This window comes from Podarcis raffonei, chromosome 1 (assembly GCF_027172205.1).
Source record: "Podarcis raffonei isolate rPodRaf1 chromosome 1, rPodRaf1.pri, whole genome shotgun sequence".
In the NCBI taxonomy this organism is placed as follows: domain Eukaryota; kingdom Metazoa; phylum Chordata; class Lepidosauria; order Squamata; family Lacertidae; genus Podarcis; species Podarcis raffonei.
Window position 1 is genome coordinate 86,696,061 of NC_070602.1, and position 16,357 is coordinate 86,712,417.

Sequence of the window (16,357 nt, forward strand, 5' to 3'; positions counted from 1 at the left end):
ATAATGCCATCTGAAACTCACCAACTCATTTCCAATGCCTGGGACTGATGTCTAATGTAATCCCCCCCCCATGTATGCAATGTAGTAATAACTCTACCCTTTCAATAGAAGGTGTTATATTTTATACACATGCACACAAACACCCTCCTCCGTACACAAAGAACTGCATAATCTTGCCAAAGATACCTGTTTGAAATGCACTTTCCTCTTCCTGTTGGCTGTACATTTCTTGAATGTGCCTCTTTTTCTCTCTTTAGTTTTTCTTTCTTTGTTTTAAAATCGTTTTTACTAGTGACTTTTGTTCATTATGTTTTTCTCTAGCAAATTTGTAAAACTTAAATCACCCTTCCACCAACTAATTTGATATATAACTTGAGATTTGAGGAAGGTTACTGAGCAGTGAAACAGCCAAAGTAAGATGTAGAAGAGAACAGGAGCAAAGCCATTCATGTAGCCTCATGTCCAGTTCCTTAAATGTTATAAAAATCCCAAATTTATTCCTAAAGCTCCTGCAGTTGCTTTCTTTAAATACAACTTCAAATAAGTAATTATTTTTAAATAAGTAATCCCTTCCCAATGCCTGTGAAATAAATTTAAAGTAAACAGCATTAGAGACAGTACTGTCTCTTTTTGTCTCTATGTAGCTGACATACAACGGACAAAGATGTTTAATATTTTGCAGCAACAAATATTATTTGACATCCAGCTCAATATAACTGTGAGGATTATTGACTTAATATATCTCTGCATTATGGCAAACAGCTGCACTGCTACTCTACATGGGGCATTGAGCTAGCATTGTAGTTTTGCTAAATCTTTCTTGTAGTAGAAGAAAGTCATAAGGCCAGAGTCATAAGGACCATACTAGACCAATACCCCAAAGAAACCAATTGGAACTGGATGTATTGGAGAAACATTTAAAGGCCACAGGCCCAATATATTACTATAATCTGGCAACCATCAATTTATTAATCTGTTCGTGGATGACCCAGAACACGTTATTCAAGTTGAGTCTGTTCTGATTAAGCCAAGAAGTTCAGTTAAAAATTAAAAGGGTTAAAGCCATCACGTTGTGAGGCCATGTGAGGAATAAACTCCCAGGTTTATACATGGACGTAATAGCTTCTGTCATACTAAGGCAATGAAGACTAGCATCTCCTATTGCAGCCCCCTTGTAAACCCATTTTAGAAGTTGTTCCATAATTTGTCATCATAGTGTTTGTACAGCATTTTCATCAGCATTCTCACCCACGTAAAAAAACAAAACCCTTGTTCAACATGGCCCCTCATTCACCCATTGCCCAGTAATGGCAACCTGGCAGCATACCCACAAAGCTCCTGTGGTTCTCCAAATGAATCATTAGCCAATGCCATCCAATATATACCTGAATTTGGGGCTAAAGAAAAGCAGCATGTATAGTTATTAATAAAAGCAACAAAGAAAGACTCCTAAAACGACACTGGTATATTGAGCCCCACAAAAAGACGACATTTTAATCCTAACCATATTCTTTGGAAATGTCCCATTACAATCATGTGGTCCTACAAGTGATGGGTTTAGGATTGGGATGCTGGTTTCTGTTGCAAGTAGGTACTTTTTCAAAGAGCAGCATAAAATTACTCAACTCTGGAGCATGCCCATTGATCTCCAGTAGTCAATTCCCACTTTTTAAAGTAGGTCTACAGGAGATGAGCGGCATAGCTCCAAAATCAGTTTCAGATTTAAAGCCAAATGGTCCAAATCTAACAGTGTTTACTAGGAAGTACATCCCATTCAAGTCAGTGACATCTACTCTCAAGTTAAGAGGGCAGTTCTATGCAGAAGTCAATTCCACTGAAGACAATAGAGCTTATAGACAATGGTTATAGGGTTGCAGCTGCTAGAAGCAGGGAGATCCAGACTTTAAAATTGCAGTTCAGACTATTTGCTGTTTTATGACTACCACGGTTAATGTTGTTACAGCATCCTTTATCAGTATTAATGACCTTTTAAAGCAACTTTTTGTTTCTTCTTGCATCCCCTCCCATTTTTTAAGCACGCACCAAACATGCAAATGGGAAGGGAACCAAGCCACATGCCAGAATTAACTCCCTTTTTATGTATTTATACAGACAGAATTATCCTTTATATTTTGTATCTTTGTGCCCATACCTTTTGTCACTTCTCTAAGAGACAACTCTGCATCACCCATGGTTCACGTGTGAATGGACCATGCACAACTAAGCTTTCCTTTCCCTTTGTACAGCTATCTTGACTCATTGCAGTTCCTTGTATGGCTTTATAAATGATAAGATTTTAAACAAAATCAATTATATGAAATATACTGTTGCTTGAAAATGCCCAGCTTGGTGTCTGGATTGCTGGAATTGTATCTCAAAACTTTAAGGGAGCAAAGGAATAAAGACACTCTACTTTTTGCACAGGGAAATCATGATGGTGGCTGTATTCACTCCTGCTCCCTTGCACTCTCACACCGAAGAGTTCGCACACTGCAAAAGAATAATAGAAAATGATCCCAGCCAGTTCTAGAGTTGCTCCTGAATTTCTCCCAAAGAGAAATTTGAGGTGAATGGAGCCATTCTTGCTTGCCCCTTTTGCCAAAAAACCCCTGGAGAATTTTGAAGAAAAACTGAAATGATTACACAACGACCAGTAGCAGTTTCCACTCATTATCACCTGTTTAGGTAAATGTGGACCTCTCCTACAGCAGCCCAGCCTCTGCAACAAAAAGTTGGGGCAGAGAGCAGGAGGGGCTTTCTAGTGGAGCACCTTGCATGTACCTGCTTGGGAGGACACAAGGGTCACTGTGTCCACAAAATCCTTTTCTTCACCCTGCAGTGGTTTTTCTAGAATTCCCAATGCATGCAAATGCATAAAGAAGGTTGCACCACATGAGGCATTGGGTATGATACAGAAATGGGGGGAATCTATCTATCTATCTATCTATCTATCTATCTATCTATCTATCTATCTAGTTAAAAAGGTAAAGGACCCCTGACAGTTAAGTCCAGTCGCAGATGACTCTGGGGTTGCGGTGCTCATCTCGCTTTACAGGCCGAGGGAGCCGACTGTCCACAGACAGTTTTTCTGGGTCATGTGGGTCATGTGGCCAGCATGACTAAGCCGCTTCTGGCAAAACTAGAGTAGTGCATGGAAATGCTGTTTACCTTCCCACTGAAGCGGTACCTATTTATCTACTTGCACTTTTTTTGGCGTGCTTTCAAACTGCTAGGTTGGCAGGAGCTGGGACCGAGCAACGAGAGCTCACCCTGTTGCAGGGATTTGAACTGCCGACCTTCTGATTGGGAAGCCCAAGAGGCTCAGTGGTTTAGACCACAACACCACCCTGGCATCTATCTGGTTATCATAGGCTAATAACTGGCAGTCTTTTACTGTAAGCACCTTCCTGCTGCTACTGGTTAAGTTGTTGTTATGTCACAGAACAGTCACATACATTATAAATACTGTTGAGAGGACTCCTTCTCAATATTTGAAAAAGTAGTGCCATTGCTGTGAAGGGAATGTAAAGTTGCCAGAGTAAAGCTGCACAAAGACCCTTACAAAAAAGGGGGTGGAGTGGTTTTGGTGAGAAGCAATAGTGGAACTCCAAGTAGAAAAATCCCTAGGAAGTAGCAGAGAAAAGAACAAGGGGTCTAAGAGGAAAGTTAGATGAAGGAAAGGGTGAAGAGATGAGGAAGAATAGGAGCTGGGGAAAAGATGGAATGAGAGGTGGAGCTGATAAAAATCTGCATAGGAACATAGAATCTGCTTTATTTTTCCTGTTTTGTCACATTGGAAAGTAACACTGGGGCAGAAAGTAGGGAAGTCACTCTCACTTGTGCCATGCTAGATATATTGCATCAAATGAACTCTTTGCCACAGGTTGAGTGGCTGGGATTCTTATGCTCTGTTCTCTAGAAAATGGGATCTTTCTTTTTAAAACAATATCTGAGTGCCTCCAGGGTGTCTGTATTTTGCAAGAGGGGTTCAGGTACATGCAAGGACTTTAGGTTTGCACAATTAAAGTGGATTAAAGCACAACAAATCGACTTTTGAAAAATAAAAAATGGACCTTTTGCAATTTGGGAAGTGATGGGGAAATGCACTGATAAGTGTGGGTTGAACAACTTACTAAGGATACATACAAACACCCTGCAAGCATCTGCCCCATGAACAAAAAAGAATGAATGCACTGTAAAGACCAGACATCACCACCATTGTGCACACTTTGTTCAAGCAAATTGGAATGGTGAATAAAAAAACTCATCTGAAAGAGCTTAATGTACTGGGTAAGCACTTCTCCCTTCATGTCCACCATATCAATTCTCTTTCCATCCTTCTTTCTAACAGAAACAAGGTGCTTTGGAACGTAGGTATTTCTGAGTGACATCTGCTACCAGATGACTGACAGACATACTTTTCAGTTGCTTGCTCTTATCAGTGACTTAATAATAAATTACTTAGTATGTGAAGCACATAACGCATTAAATGTTTATCATCAACAAACTCTTGCCAAGTACTCTTTGGAACAAGACACAAAACCCAAGATCTTCAGTCATGTTAAGCCATGATATTCAGCAAGATTACAAACTGTAATTTCTGTTCAGCCTGGGAAAAGGCAAAATTACAGGCAACAGGAAACATGGGACTGTGCCAATAATGGCAAACAATCTGTGAGGCTCTTCCCCTCTGCAGCATGTTTTTCAGCTTATCCTATATTCTGCCATCCTCCTCCTGCTACACAATCCCTGACATCATCAACAACCAACAAAGTGAAGCATGGATAATATACAGCACAATGATATCACATACCTGTCAATTACCCCACTTTGAGCGGGACATCCCAGAATTACAGAAGTCACCTCGGCTTCTGATTGGATCCTGGGATCTCCTGTTTTGGCTCCCACAAGAGCACAGCCTAAAAAGATGCTCTATTGGGGGTGGGGCATGCTCTTGTACGAGTCACCTGACTCCCACGAGAGCACGGCCCTGAAAGACGTGCATCCTGATTTTCCTCTGTGGGATGTTGGAGGGTATGATATCAGAGTGTAGGGTAAGGTGAATCACAAGCTATGGAGCACTGGGACACAGTGGAGAGAAATGCAGGATATTCTGTTTCCCCATTGCAGACAGTTGTGTATGTCATGCCTAAGGGTTGTTTTCTAATGTGACCATTTCCATAAATCAGATGGAGAACCTGAGCCCTCTGGATGTTACAGAACTACAGCTCCCATCAGTCCTAACAATTGGCCATGATGGCTTAGACCGATGGGAGCTGGAGTCCAATGACATCCAGAGGGCCTCAGGTTCCCTACTTCTGCCATAAATTTGTTCATATTCTGAGACTAATCAAATCAACATTCCTGGCTGTCTTTTCTTCCTAGGAAAGAAAGTGGGTCCTAAAACAAGTAACATTAATTTTTATAACAAATGCCAACCAGACACTTTAGGCACCACTCCTAGGTGCCAGCTCTTCAGAGATCAAGTTTTACAGCTTCTCTTCAGACCCTTAAATGCTCTGTTAATGATCCCTCTCTCAGTTCATGCATTTGTTACAATAACTTGAGAATAAACAGATATATTTTAGGGAAATCTTGTTTGTAAGCAACAGAGATCCTCTATCAACACTAAGGATTCTTTGGATTGTATGGATTCCCAGGATTCTTTTTCTTTTTTCTTTTGGAGTGGAGAGGATGTGCTTTAAAATGTACTTTAAATGTGTATTGTGTATGCAGCCTCAGAATACCCAAACAAAATGTGTGTCTGTTCTTTTTCTGGGTGAGTTACAAGTGCAATGAAGTGACACAGAAAGAACAAAACAAACACCTTCAACTCCAGGCCTCTATTCTTTTTCAAGGGTTTAACTTTCTTGCTTTCTCTATAATCTTCACAATTGCCCTTTAAGGAAAATCAATATGATCATGGCCTCTGCATGAGAGATCACTGGCTTACCACAAACTCATGGCTGTATAGGTGAGGCAAAATTTCAGCCATGGTTTTACTGGCTCAGAGCTTTCATGTACAACCACTTCACAATCTCAGCTTGTCAGAGAATTAGCCAGTGGACCACAGCAAGCTAGGAAGTCTGATTTCCCTCAAATATCTCTGACATTAAGCATTAACATGGACATGGGTGGGCCCATATGTCCAGTGTGATTTGACTGCCAGAACGAGAGAGAGAGAGAATATATATCATAAATCTAAGGAGATGTCTCTTTGCTAAACCAGTAAAACAATGCAATGTTTTTGTTAGGGAGCAAATGCCTTATTTCCTTTTCAACATTCCTCCCGGGCTTCTGGTTTATATTGCTGCCCAACAGCTCATTTTGCACAGAAATTGCAGGCATTTGTAATTTGCATTTTGACTGCTCTGGGTCATTCATGCCATATGACTCCACCCTCTCTCAAGATGGAGGATTTCTTTTCCATCCTTTTTGGGGGGAGTGGGTGGGTGGTTGCGAGTCCTACTGCACATCAAAGTGTCTGTTAATTTACTGCAGCCTTGTTCTGCTGCCCATCCTACATACTCATACTTAACCGCCAGGACTGCATACACAGTACATCAGCTTCGTTACTGGGACTACTTCAAATTAGTTTGGGGCATAAATGAATACACGTTAATGAAATACAGTAATACTTCTGTGAACGTCCACCTCGTCTAGCATCCATTCCAGCGAACGTCCGCGGCAAACCTGGAAGTAACAGAACTGGGTTACTTCCGGGTTTGCTGCTTGCGCATGCACAGAAGCACAAACTGCTCCGCACGTGTGCACACAGCGCTTTGCCCTGTGTCCTTTTCAGCTAGTGACCAGGGGTCCATTCTGGCAAAACAAGGTATGACTGTACAACAATGTACAGAAAAGTGAAGGCTGAGGTTTGGAGAACAATGCTTGCAGCTTCAGTTGGGGCTGATGAGAATTGTGTTTCAACCCATGAAGCCCCTGTTGGGATAGTGCCAATAAGCTGCAAGCACCTTAAGTGTTCCCCTCTTATCCATGAAACGACAGCTGTTGAAGCTGCTACCTGCTACCCTGTCCTAGATCCCAAACTTTCCCCCTTTGGGACCTGGACATTTTGGCAGGGAGGACTGGAGCTACAGGCAGGGAAGAAATTCAACTCAGTTTTCATTTAAAGGTGGATCTACTAAATTTGCTCTTTCTAAAACAATAGGAGAACTGAAACACAGCCCTACTTCAAAATTCACACTTCTCTGAATTTTGCAATGCAGTTCACCAACCAATGTTTACATTGCATTATATTGGGGGGGGGGGATTGTTTTCAAAGATGTGGTACATGTGTCAAAACTGCATACATAAATGTGTTTATTAGGAGAAATTCACATTAAACTGCTCAATCCTTTTCATGAGTATTTTTTTAAAGCAAATTGCTGCAGAAATGTAGAGAACTGAATTTAATACTGGAAAAATGAGAAACAGAGAGAACCAAAGTTGGCAGTTCTGTTTTCAATAGGAGTCCTTTGAGTGAAATTCCAAACATTAACCATTGTCATCCTCAATGTTTGATTGGGTCACTTCAACAGTTCTAAATCAAGGGATTTTTTTGAAGCAAGTGTCCTATTTGAACCCAAGCTGAAGCTGGTAAATTCTGAAGCTGCTCAAGCTTAGCCAGCCCATTTTCTAAAGAGTCAAATCTGGGCTTGAACTGAACCTTTTCTTCAGTGCACACCCCAAACAGGAAAAGGCACCACCTTCTAAAGTTGTTGGAATCATTTGGACAAGTTTCACCCATCCTGTCCCCTCGCTCACTTTTGAACAAAGTGCTTGGGAGTCTACTGGATTTTTTTTGTGGGGGTAGCAGCGAGGAGAACACTGAAAGTGGGGAGCAATCTGGTTTCTCATACACAAATAATGAGGATAGTGCCTGTACATTTGCCTAACATCTTAATTTTAGCAAAGTTGGATGCCTAAACTATAGGCTAATACAAAGGTGTTTATCTGAACTTTAACATAAAGAAAAAAATAACAAAAGCTGGGAATCTGGGTATTATGCTTCATTGGGGGAAGGCACTGCCTCCTTTGCCCACCCCCACTCCCCAGTAAATGCCCATGTCTGGAACACTGGGACACTTTCAGCCCCATTTACAGTGTGTGTGTGAAGTTCCAAGTGGCAGTTTTCTGTTTGTTTTCTTAAAAATTGAAAATATACCCTTAGACCACCTTGTGGAATTAAGTGTGAATTCCATGTTCCAATCTGCATGCTTAATCTGGGAACTGTAAATCAGGCGAGTTTGCTTCAGAACTTTAACTTATCAATTTCTTCATGGATCCTAAGGTGTAACAGCACATTAACTAGCAATGGCTGTTTTATCCAATTATGTCAAATAAACCCTGTGATTCCTGACATCTCCACAGGCTTACTTCTGTATCCCTTAATTCCTTTGCAACAGATACTTTTTTGGGGACAGGGGGAAGACAATGCCTAATTAATTAGTGCCTAGTTACACTTGTTATTCTTTCATTCAATTTGAAGGAAGAACTGCAATGTCTTTCCATGACTGGGTTGTGCTGGAGGAAATTCTCTGTTGTTTCCAAAACTGAAATTCAGTCTCCAATGTTGAGGATGGTAGCCTTCCTGAAAGTATTACTTTCCATAGTTATGGATGAAAAAGTGTGGACACAAAACCAAATGTTTGGAATGAAAACATAGTCTTCTTTAAGATGACAACTCCCTCCCATTGTTTTGGCTCCATCTCTCACGCATATTCTATGTTTCATGAAAAAACAGGAATCTATCTTACATGGAAAGCCTAGTGCAAAGGACTTTCTGAGAACACAAACTCCCCCAGGTCAGCACATGTGTTTTAGTGACACTGCAATGCCCTCTTCTGGGTTTTGCAACATTCCTTCAAAGCGTTTTTGCTTTACTACATCACTGACTAATGCTTTGGGTATCTCTTATGCCCCATATACAAAACCCAACCACCATAAATACAGTGGAATAACACTAGTGGCAATCTTGCTTCATTGTGACAGAAATATGTATATATCTGAATTATGTAGAGCATTTGTAGCCATCTTAACTAAAAAAACTGAGTAGATTATTTTTACCTGACCATGGTGTCCTTTGTTTCTGAATATTGATTGAAACAATTCTCACCTATTCTCATCCCCCCCCCCATGAGCTAAAGCTGAGCTTTCCTCTTGCCATCCTGCCAATTTCAATAACTTTGGTGAAAGCAGCTTATTTTCTCAAATGCAGTTTGAGATCCATTGTAGGGCTAAGCTTCTGTACTCTACTACATCAAAGAGGTTCTTCTTAGATAAGGGAGCATTTTTATATGAATTGGATCACAATATCTTGGTCTTTGTCTTGATTGCTTTCAGGGAAGCTAACTGCTGTTGAGCCTGGCCAGTTGAGACATAGTCCCAGGCAGTACTTCATCCTCTAGGAATTATCTAAATTGTTTCATTCTTTGGAACTATGTGTAGGGAGCTGGCCTACAGTAGGGAGGAGGGCAACAATTTCTGCAAAATATTCTGCCAAAGAAGGTGACAAGGGAAAGAATGATATGGCAGGATGTGAGGATTAGAAAGGGGTGGACATGCTGGGAGGAGAACAGGAAAGGAAAGGATGGGCAAATTGTGAGATGACTAGAACTATATAATGGATTGAGCAAATGGGGGGAAGGAAGAAAAATAAGAAACAGGAAGATGGGTTTATTTTGAAAATGCACTGGGGATTAGCTAGCTGTTTTCCATTCAATGCAATAAAAGCTAGAGAAGAAGCACACCCTTGTTTTTTTGTAAATGAAGTTCATGGCATGTAGGCAGGGACAGTAATAATCAACAAGGGTGTGGTGGGGAGTCTCCACACCCAATGGAAGGTTTTTGGAGGGGAGAAGTAGAATGGTGGCACTTGATGCCCAAGGCGGTCAATTACATGAACCCTTTTGAGGCCATGCCCAGCCCACTCACCCCTCCACCTGAGAAGTTCCATTTTCCAGTCCTGTCATCCCCCAACCTCTCTAGATTCAGCTAGACTGGGAGGGATTTAGGGCCAAACTAGACTTGATGCATCTTTGCATTTAATGTGCAGGGTTGTTGTTGTTTGAAAATGCAAACGGGGCATGGCCAAAGTGGGTTGACAATTCTTATTTATTAAATTTGATAGCTGCTTTATCGTGCCCCAGGCAATCCAAAGAAACTTCCAAACAACCCAAAGCGACAGACAGACAGACAAACAGACAGACAGACAGACAGACAACCAACCAACCAACCAATCAACCAACCTCATATAGATACATTAAAACCAAGTGGAAAGAGAATATTACTTATTAGGACTGAAGCAGATATGAGAGGAGTTAACCCCTTACTCCCCAGCACTGATCCTGAGGGAAAGCCTTCCTAATAAACTGGTATTTTCACCAAAAGGAAATCCCCACTGGCACCAATGCAGGATTTATTCTGCAAGGGCACCAATTATTACATTTATACCCCACCTTTCTTTATAAGGGTGCACACATGGGAGACAACACACCCTAAGTTATATGGGGCTCAAAGCAGCCCATTTGTGGTTTGAAAACACTATGAATTGATTAGAATTCATGAATTTGGCACCTTTCACACCAGGCACATATGTAAATAGCTAGCTGTTTTAAAGTCACTAGCAATGCTATTTTTCTACAAAAAGAGGCTCACCATGAACACCTCCCTTGTTCATGACGCCCACCTGAGAGATTCTAGAACTATTTCCAGTGAGTTCCGACTGAGAAAAAGCTCTCACTAGTGGTAAGTCTTTCTACAGCATATTAAAATAGGAAGCCACAGTGGTACAGAAAGTACGGTTTTCCTGTTCTGCCCGTTAGATGGCAGCATTGTACTTGTATATTTCTACAAAGAGAGAAATGCCATTTTACATATTGGGTACTTCCTACCTTCCTTTCTTTTCCTATTCTAGATAAGTAATGCCCTTAGTTGGGGCTAATACTCAATTAGTTCAAACTTTTTGGTTTACCAGTCATACATCTGTTCTGAGTCCCTTTATTTCTTCTTCTTATCTCACTCATCTGCGGTGTGTTCCCTGTTTAGGTTGGACTTCTAAACCCCACATGTCTCACTAATGACTCTCATTAGCATTAATCAAAGGTGTTTGAGGTGAATTATGGACCATGTTAGCTTTCTGTTGGACCAGTGACCCTTCTTTATTGTGTATTCATGATAACTTATGATCATGATGGTATCAGGACAGATTTTCATGATCCTGCTTACCAGATCTTTAGGTTTCCACAGTCAAAGTGGATCAACGGTTCTGTCATCCTAGTGCAGGGGTAGGCAACCTAAGGCCCAGGGGCCGGATGCAGCCTAATCGCCTTCTCAATCCGGCCTGCAGACGGTCTGGGAATCAGCGTGTTTTTACATGAGTAGAATGTGTCCTTTTATTTAAAATGCATCTCTGGGTTATTTGTGGGGCATAGGAATTTGTTCATTTCCCCCCAAAAATATAGTCCGGCCCACCACATGGTATGAGGGACGGTGGACCAGCCCATGGCTGAAAAAGGTTGCTGACCCCTGCCCTAGTGCAACAAATCCACTTTAAAAAGAAATAAGACTTTTTGCAGTTTGGAAGGTGGGGGTCAACACATTGAAAAGCAAAAGATGAACAAATGACTAAAAAGAAGACATATAAACATCCCACAAGCAAATGAAGATGAATGCAGAACAAATGCTAATTGTCATACAACTGCCCCTCAAATAAATCAGAATGCATGCTCAGTAAAGACAGGCTATAATCTAGTCTCAGCATAAACTCTGTGCAAACCAAGCAGGTTGCTTGGAAGGGACACAGGTTAGGCTTATAGCACATCAAACTGCCTTGAGCAACCTTCTGGGTGATCTCTCCCGAGTCTGTGCTTAGCCCCCAACTGCTTTTTAAAGTTTTTGCAAGGCTGACTCTATTCCTTGCAAAACAGCAGGTCAATCCAGTTTAATCCTTGGGGAAGAACAGAAGTGACTGGCTAGTCCAAGGTACAGATCCCTTTGTTGAATGTGAATTAGAAAAGGACAGTGCTACTTCTGCAGAGACAGAACTCCATGAAAATTAATTGGTTCACATCCATTTCCCACTCACTCAGTAACCACACAGGAATTCATAACCCAGATGAGTACGTATTAATAAGTAAATTCAGGGAGATTTGGTCAAATGGAAAATAAACATGGTTACGTTTGATTCGTAGAGCAGAGTGGGCAGACCTCAGGCTTGTTGGATCTGTTTTGTTTCTTGCTGGAACCTCAAGATTTACCAACCAGAGCCAGGTGCAAAATACTGAGTACATGTAGTTAAGAATTAAATAACAGGGTGTCTCAGGGTGTACCAGAAATTACTAGAGCTCACAGTCCACTCCTGGTTAGCTTTCTTCATTTCAGCAGCCCAATGTAGTTGGTGAAAGGGGTTTTGGTTTTATTCAAGTAACTGGGAGACAAGAGAAAACTCTTGCAAATAATCCAGATATCTACTAGCAGGCCCTGCCTAACGTCTGCCTAACTCCAGCCCTGTAGTACTAATCTCACAGTTCCATTTGCCTTGTTTGCTGAAAAGACTGGGGTGGCGGTGGCGGCTGGACTCTCTCTTTCATGGAAATGCTTTCTGCCCAGAATCCTTGAATTTCTCCATAGGGCTTGTTCTTTCTTTTAAGTCTCTTTTAAAAGTCTTTAAATCTCAGACTTCCCCACTCCCAAGCGTAGGGTTCCACAAAGTGATGCCTTTGTCTCTTAGAAACACACAAAAACCAAGCTGACCACTTTAGCATGGTTTCACTCCACCCTGCCACCCAGCGACAGCTAAATCCATATGTTAGCCCCCCAGCTAGATGCAGCAATTGGTTTTGCCTTTAGACATGCTTTCACTGGCATGGGAGCAGGCAGGCAGAGGTTTCCTCCTATGGAGAAGAAAGTAAATAAACCCAGCCCCTGGAATGACTTTCGTGGCCGTTACTGTATTAGAGTAATCATAGAGTGCAAAGTACTGGGTAGTAATTAATCCCTCATCAGGACTGTACCAGGGGGATGCAAGGCCTATGGAAAATCACACTGTCCTCCTCACCACCACCATCACACTGTCTTAATCTCCCCTCTGCTTCTGCTGCCTCCACCAGCTCATTCCCTGAAGTGCTCTAAGAAAGGATGAATTGGAGAGCTTTGCTAGATGGGTTCTTTTAGGTAGCTTAATGCCACATCTGCACCATACTTTTAAAGAATTATTATGAAACTTTTACAGTTATGATGTCCCTCAAACAATCCTGGGAAGTGTAGTTGGTAAAGGGTGCTGACAGTTATTAAGAGACCCTATTCTCTCCTTCCAGGAAACACTAGGAATTGTAGCTCTGTGATGGGAACAGGGGTCTCCTCAGCATCCTTAACTACAGTTCACAGAATGCCTGGGGGGGCAGCCATGGCTGTTGAAGTGGTATGATACTGCTTTAAATGTATGGTGCAGATGTAGCCTTACACACACTAAACTGAATAGCCCTGGGTGTGGGTGTGCACGTCCTTAGGTGATAATGCATATGACTTCACATACTGTACTTCTAAATGTGTTAAGCCAGACCTGCTGTGTTTGGGGCCCTCACTGCTCATTCCATATCCTACCCTGACAGCATCACTGGGGAAGCTGTCCCTTGTTCCGTTCTCCTCTCAATTACTTTCTTGTGGCTGTTTTGATTGGTAACAGCTACATGATTCCAGGCTCCTTTCCACTTGTTTATGGGGTTTTGCCGCTAGGGGTTAGTCACCCCCTGCAAATGAAGCAGTAGCTGGGGGGTGGGGGATAAAGGACCAACTGCAAATAGCTTGGCTGGAGAATGGACTGAGTGGTATGTCAGTGTGTGGATGCCAGTCGGCTACTTCCTTTCAAACAGCCTTTTCTCTCCAGGCTTTGGGCCAGCTTTCCAGGGTTGGTGCTATTCTTTTTATAGTTCAACTCCTTTGACAAGATAGACGGTCTTTGAAGAGCAAAGGGGAAAGGGGCAGGAGAGCAGGCTGCCTCTTTGGGTGGAAAAAAACAGCCAGCCATTGGAAAGGATTCCCTTTTCCACAATATTCAGGGTGGGTGGTTAAGTGTAGGCATGTTAGCGGCTGCAGTTTATTAAGTACACTTGTGCTATTCTCTCCTGCTAACCTTTCCCCTCCCAAACCTGTTTACATTTCATTTCTAAGCAGTCACCCATCAAGGCAGGGATGTCCTTGTTGTGGAACTGTGTGACAGGGGCTTTCGAGCCTTCCTTTTGTGCCAATTCTTCAATCCAAGATATGACAGAAGAAGTTAAGTGCTCAGGGGTAAGGATAGACAAATCTGTCAATTTCATTTTCATCTCATTTTCTCATTTTTCCAAACTTAAATTCAGAGCTCTACATTAGCGTATCAATTGGTCATGAAAATTCATAATCATTTTAGTATGGATTTCTCCTAATGCACACATTTTTAATGCACTGTTGCCTAATATGCAAATATTTATAAAGCAATTGTCCCTAATATAATGAACATTTCTAGGTTATTTTCACTAATATATACATTTTTAATGTACACTTGATCCTAGCGTGTGCATTTTTCACACATATTACTTAGTGGGAGAACTGCATTGCAAAATTTGGGGAAGTGCACATTGCGAATTTTGAAGGATGACTGTGTTTTGGTCCTCTTATTGTTTCAAAAAGTTTGTCATTTAATGCAAACTGACTCAGATTTCTTCCTCATCCCTGGCTAAGAGGGAGAGAGACTGGTTCACACAGATTGTCAGTAAACACCAATGCTATGCCCAAGGCATATTTTATTTATTTGTTTGCTAATTTATAAACAGCTTCACAACCAAAAGCTACTGAGGCAGTATACATAACAACAAGATAAGATGCAAAAGTAAACCAGTAAAATCAAAGTAATAAAAACCATGCATACCATTGTAATCGTTATTAATCCATAAAATGATTGGGAAAGCCTCCTTTAACAAAAGTAGCTGCTTAAATAACAAGATACAAGGCACTTCTCTAATTTCAGTTGGTAACAGATTCCAGAAGGCTGGAGCTGCAATACTAAAATCCCAGCCTCTATTCCATATTTAGCACACCTCTAGGATATGCAACAGTTTAGCTGTTCCCTAGCTGGTGAACACAATTGCCAGTGTACAATTGCCAAGGTACAGTCGTACCTTGGATGTTGAACAGAATCCGTTCTGGAAGTCCGTTCACCTTCCAAAATGTTCAGAAACCAAAGAGCGGCTTCTGATTGGCTGCAGAAAGCTCCTGCAGCCAATTGGAAGCCATGTCAGACATTCGGCTTCCAAAAATAGTTCACAAACCAGAACAGTCACTTCTGGGATTGCGGAATTCAGGAGCCAAAATGTTCAAGAACTAAATTGTTCAAAAACCAAGGTACGACTGTACAGTACAGGGAAACCTTTAAACCTCTCTCCTTGCATGTGATGAGATTAGGGCAGAGACAAAGTTCCCCTGCATATACATGAAAACATAGACCTAGTTTTCCTCACAGAATGAGGTAAAACTGAATGGAAAATTTGTGTCTGGGTTGTAGCACTGTGGATGGAAGCTCACATGACTGAATGGTCTCTCATAGAAAATGTCTGGGAACCCAGTAAATCAGATGTCAAAGTGAAGGATTCTAGCCTTCTCTCTGGTATGCTATTTTTCAAAATGAAGTTCATCTGTTTTTTTGGTTTTGGAATGTAGGAGCTTTTAGCCTTGTAAACTCCCACTTTGCCTGAAGTAGCACAACTCAGGCACAGATTTGCCACCTATGAGATTTCAACAGCAACAGACTAGCTGTCTCCTGTGAGACACAGCAGCACCAAAGACCAAATGAATTGTATAAAATAAGCAAAATGTGCACTTCAGCTTGATCTGCATAATATATATAGATTGAAGAACTGAATGCTCCTTGGTGTAGAATTTGGATGAAATGAATTTGTGTTTGTTTTATGCAAAGCACACCAAACCAGCTTGATGCCTTGTGCTGGATAGGTCATTGGCATTTGGTGGAATAGTGTGTCACCACTTACTTGACCTCCCATTGGTCACATTGCTGCTACATAGGAGGACAGAGAGGAGAGAAGCAAGCTTGGCATGGTGCATACACACGAGTAGAGTCAATCCAATGCTCCTGCCTGTTTGCACTATGCCAACCTTCCTGCGACCTCACCCCTCACCCTCTGTCCTGGTACACAGCAGTGATGTGGCTAACAGGAGGTCAGGTGAGCACTACTGCTCTGCCTCTCCTTTCACTACTCAGGTGCATCAAAATCCCTTTTCCTTCATCCTACATTTGGGGGAACATTTTGCCCTCCAGATGTTGCTGGACTACAACTCTAATTATCCCTGGTCATTGGCCATG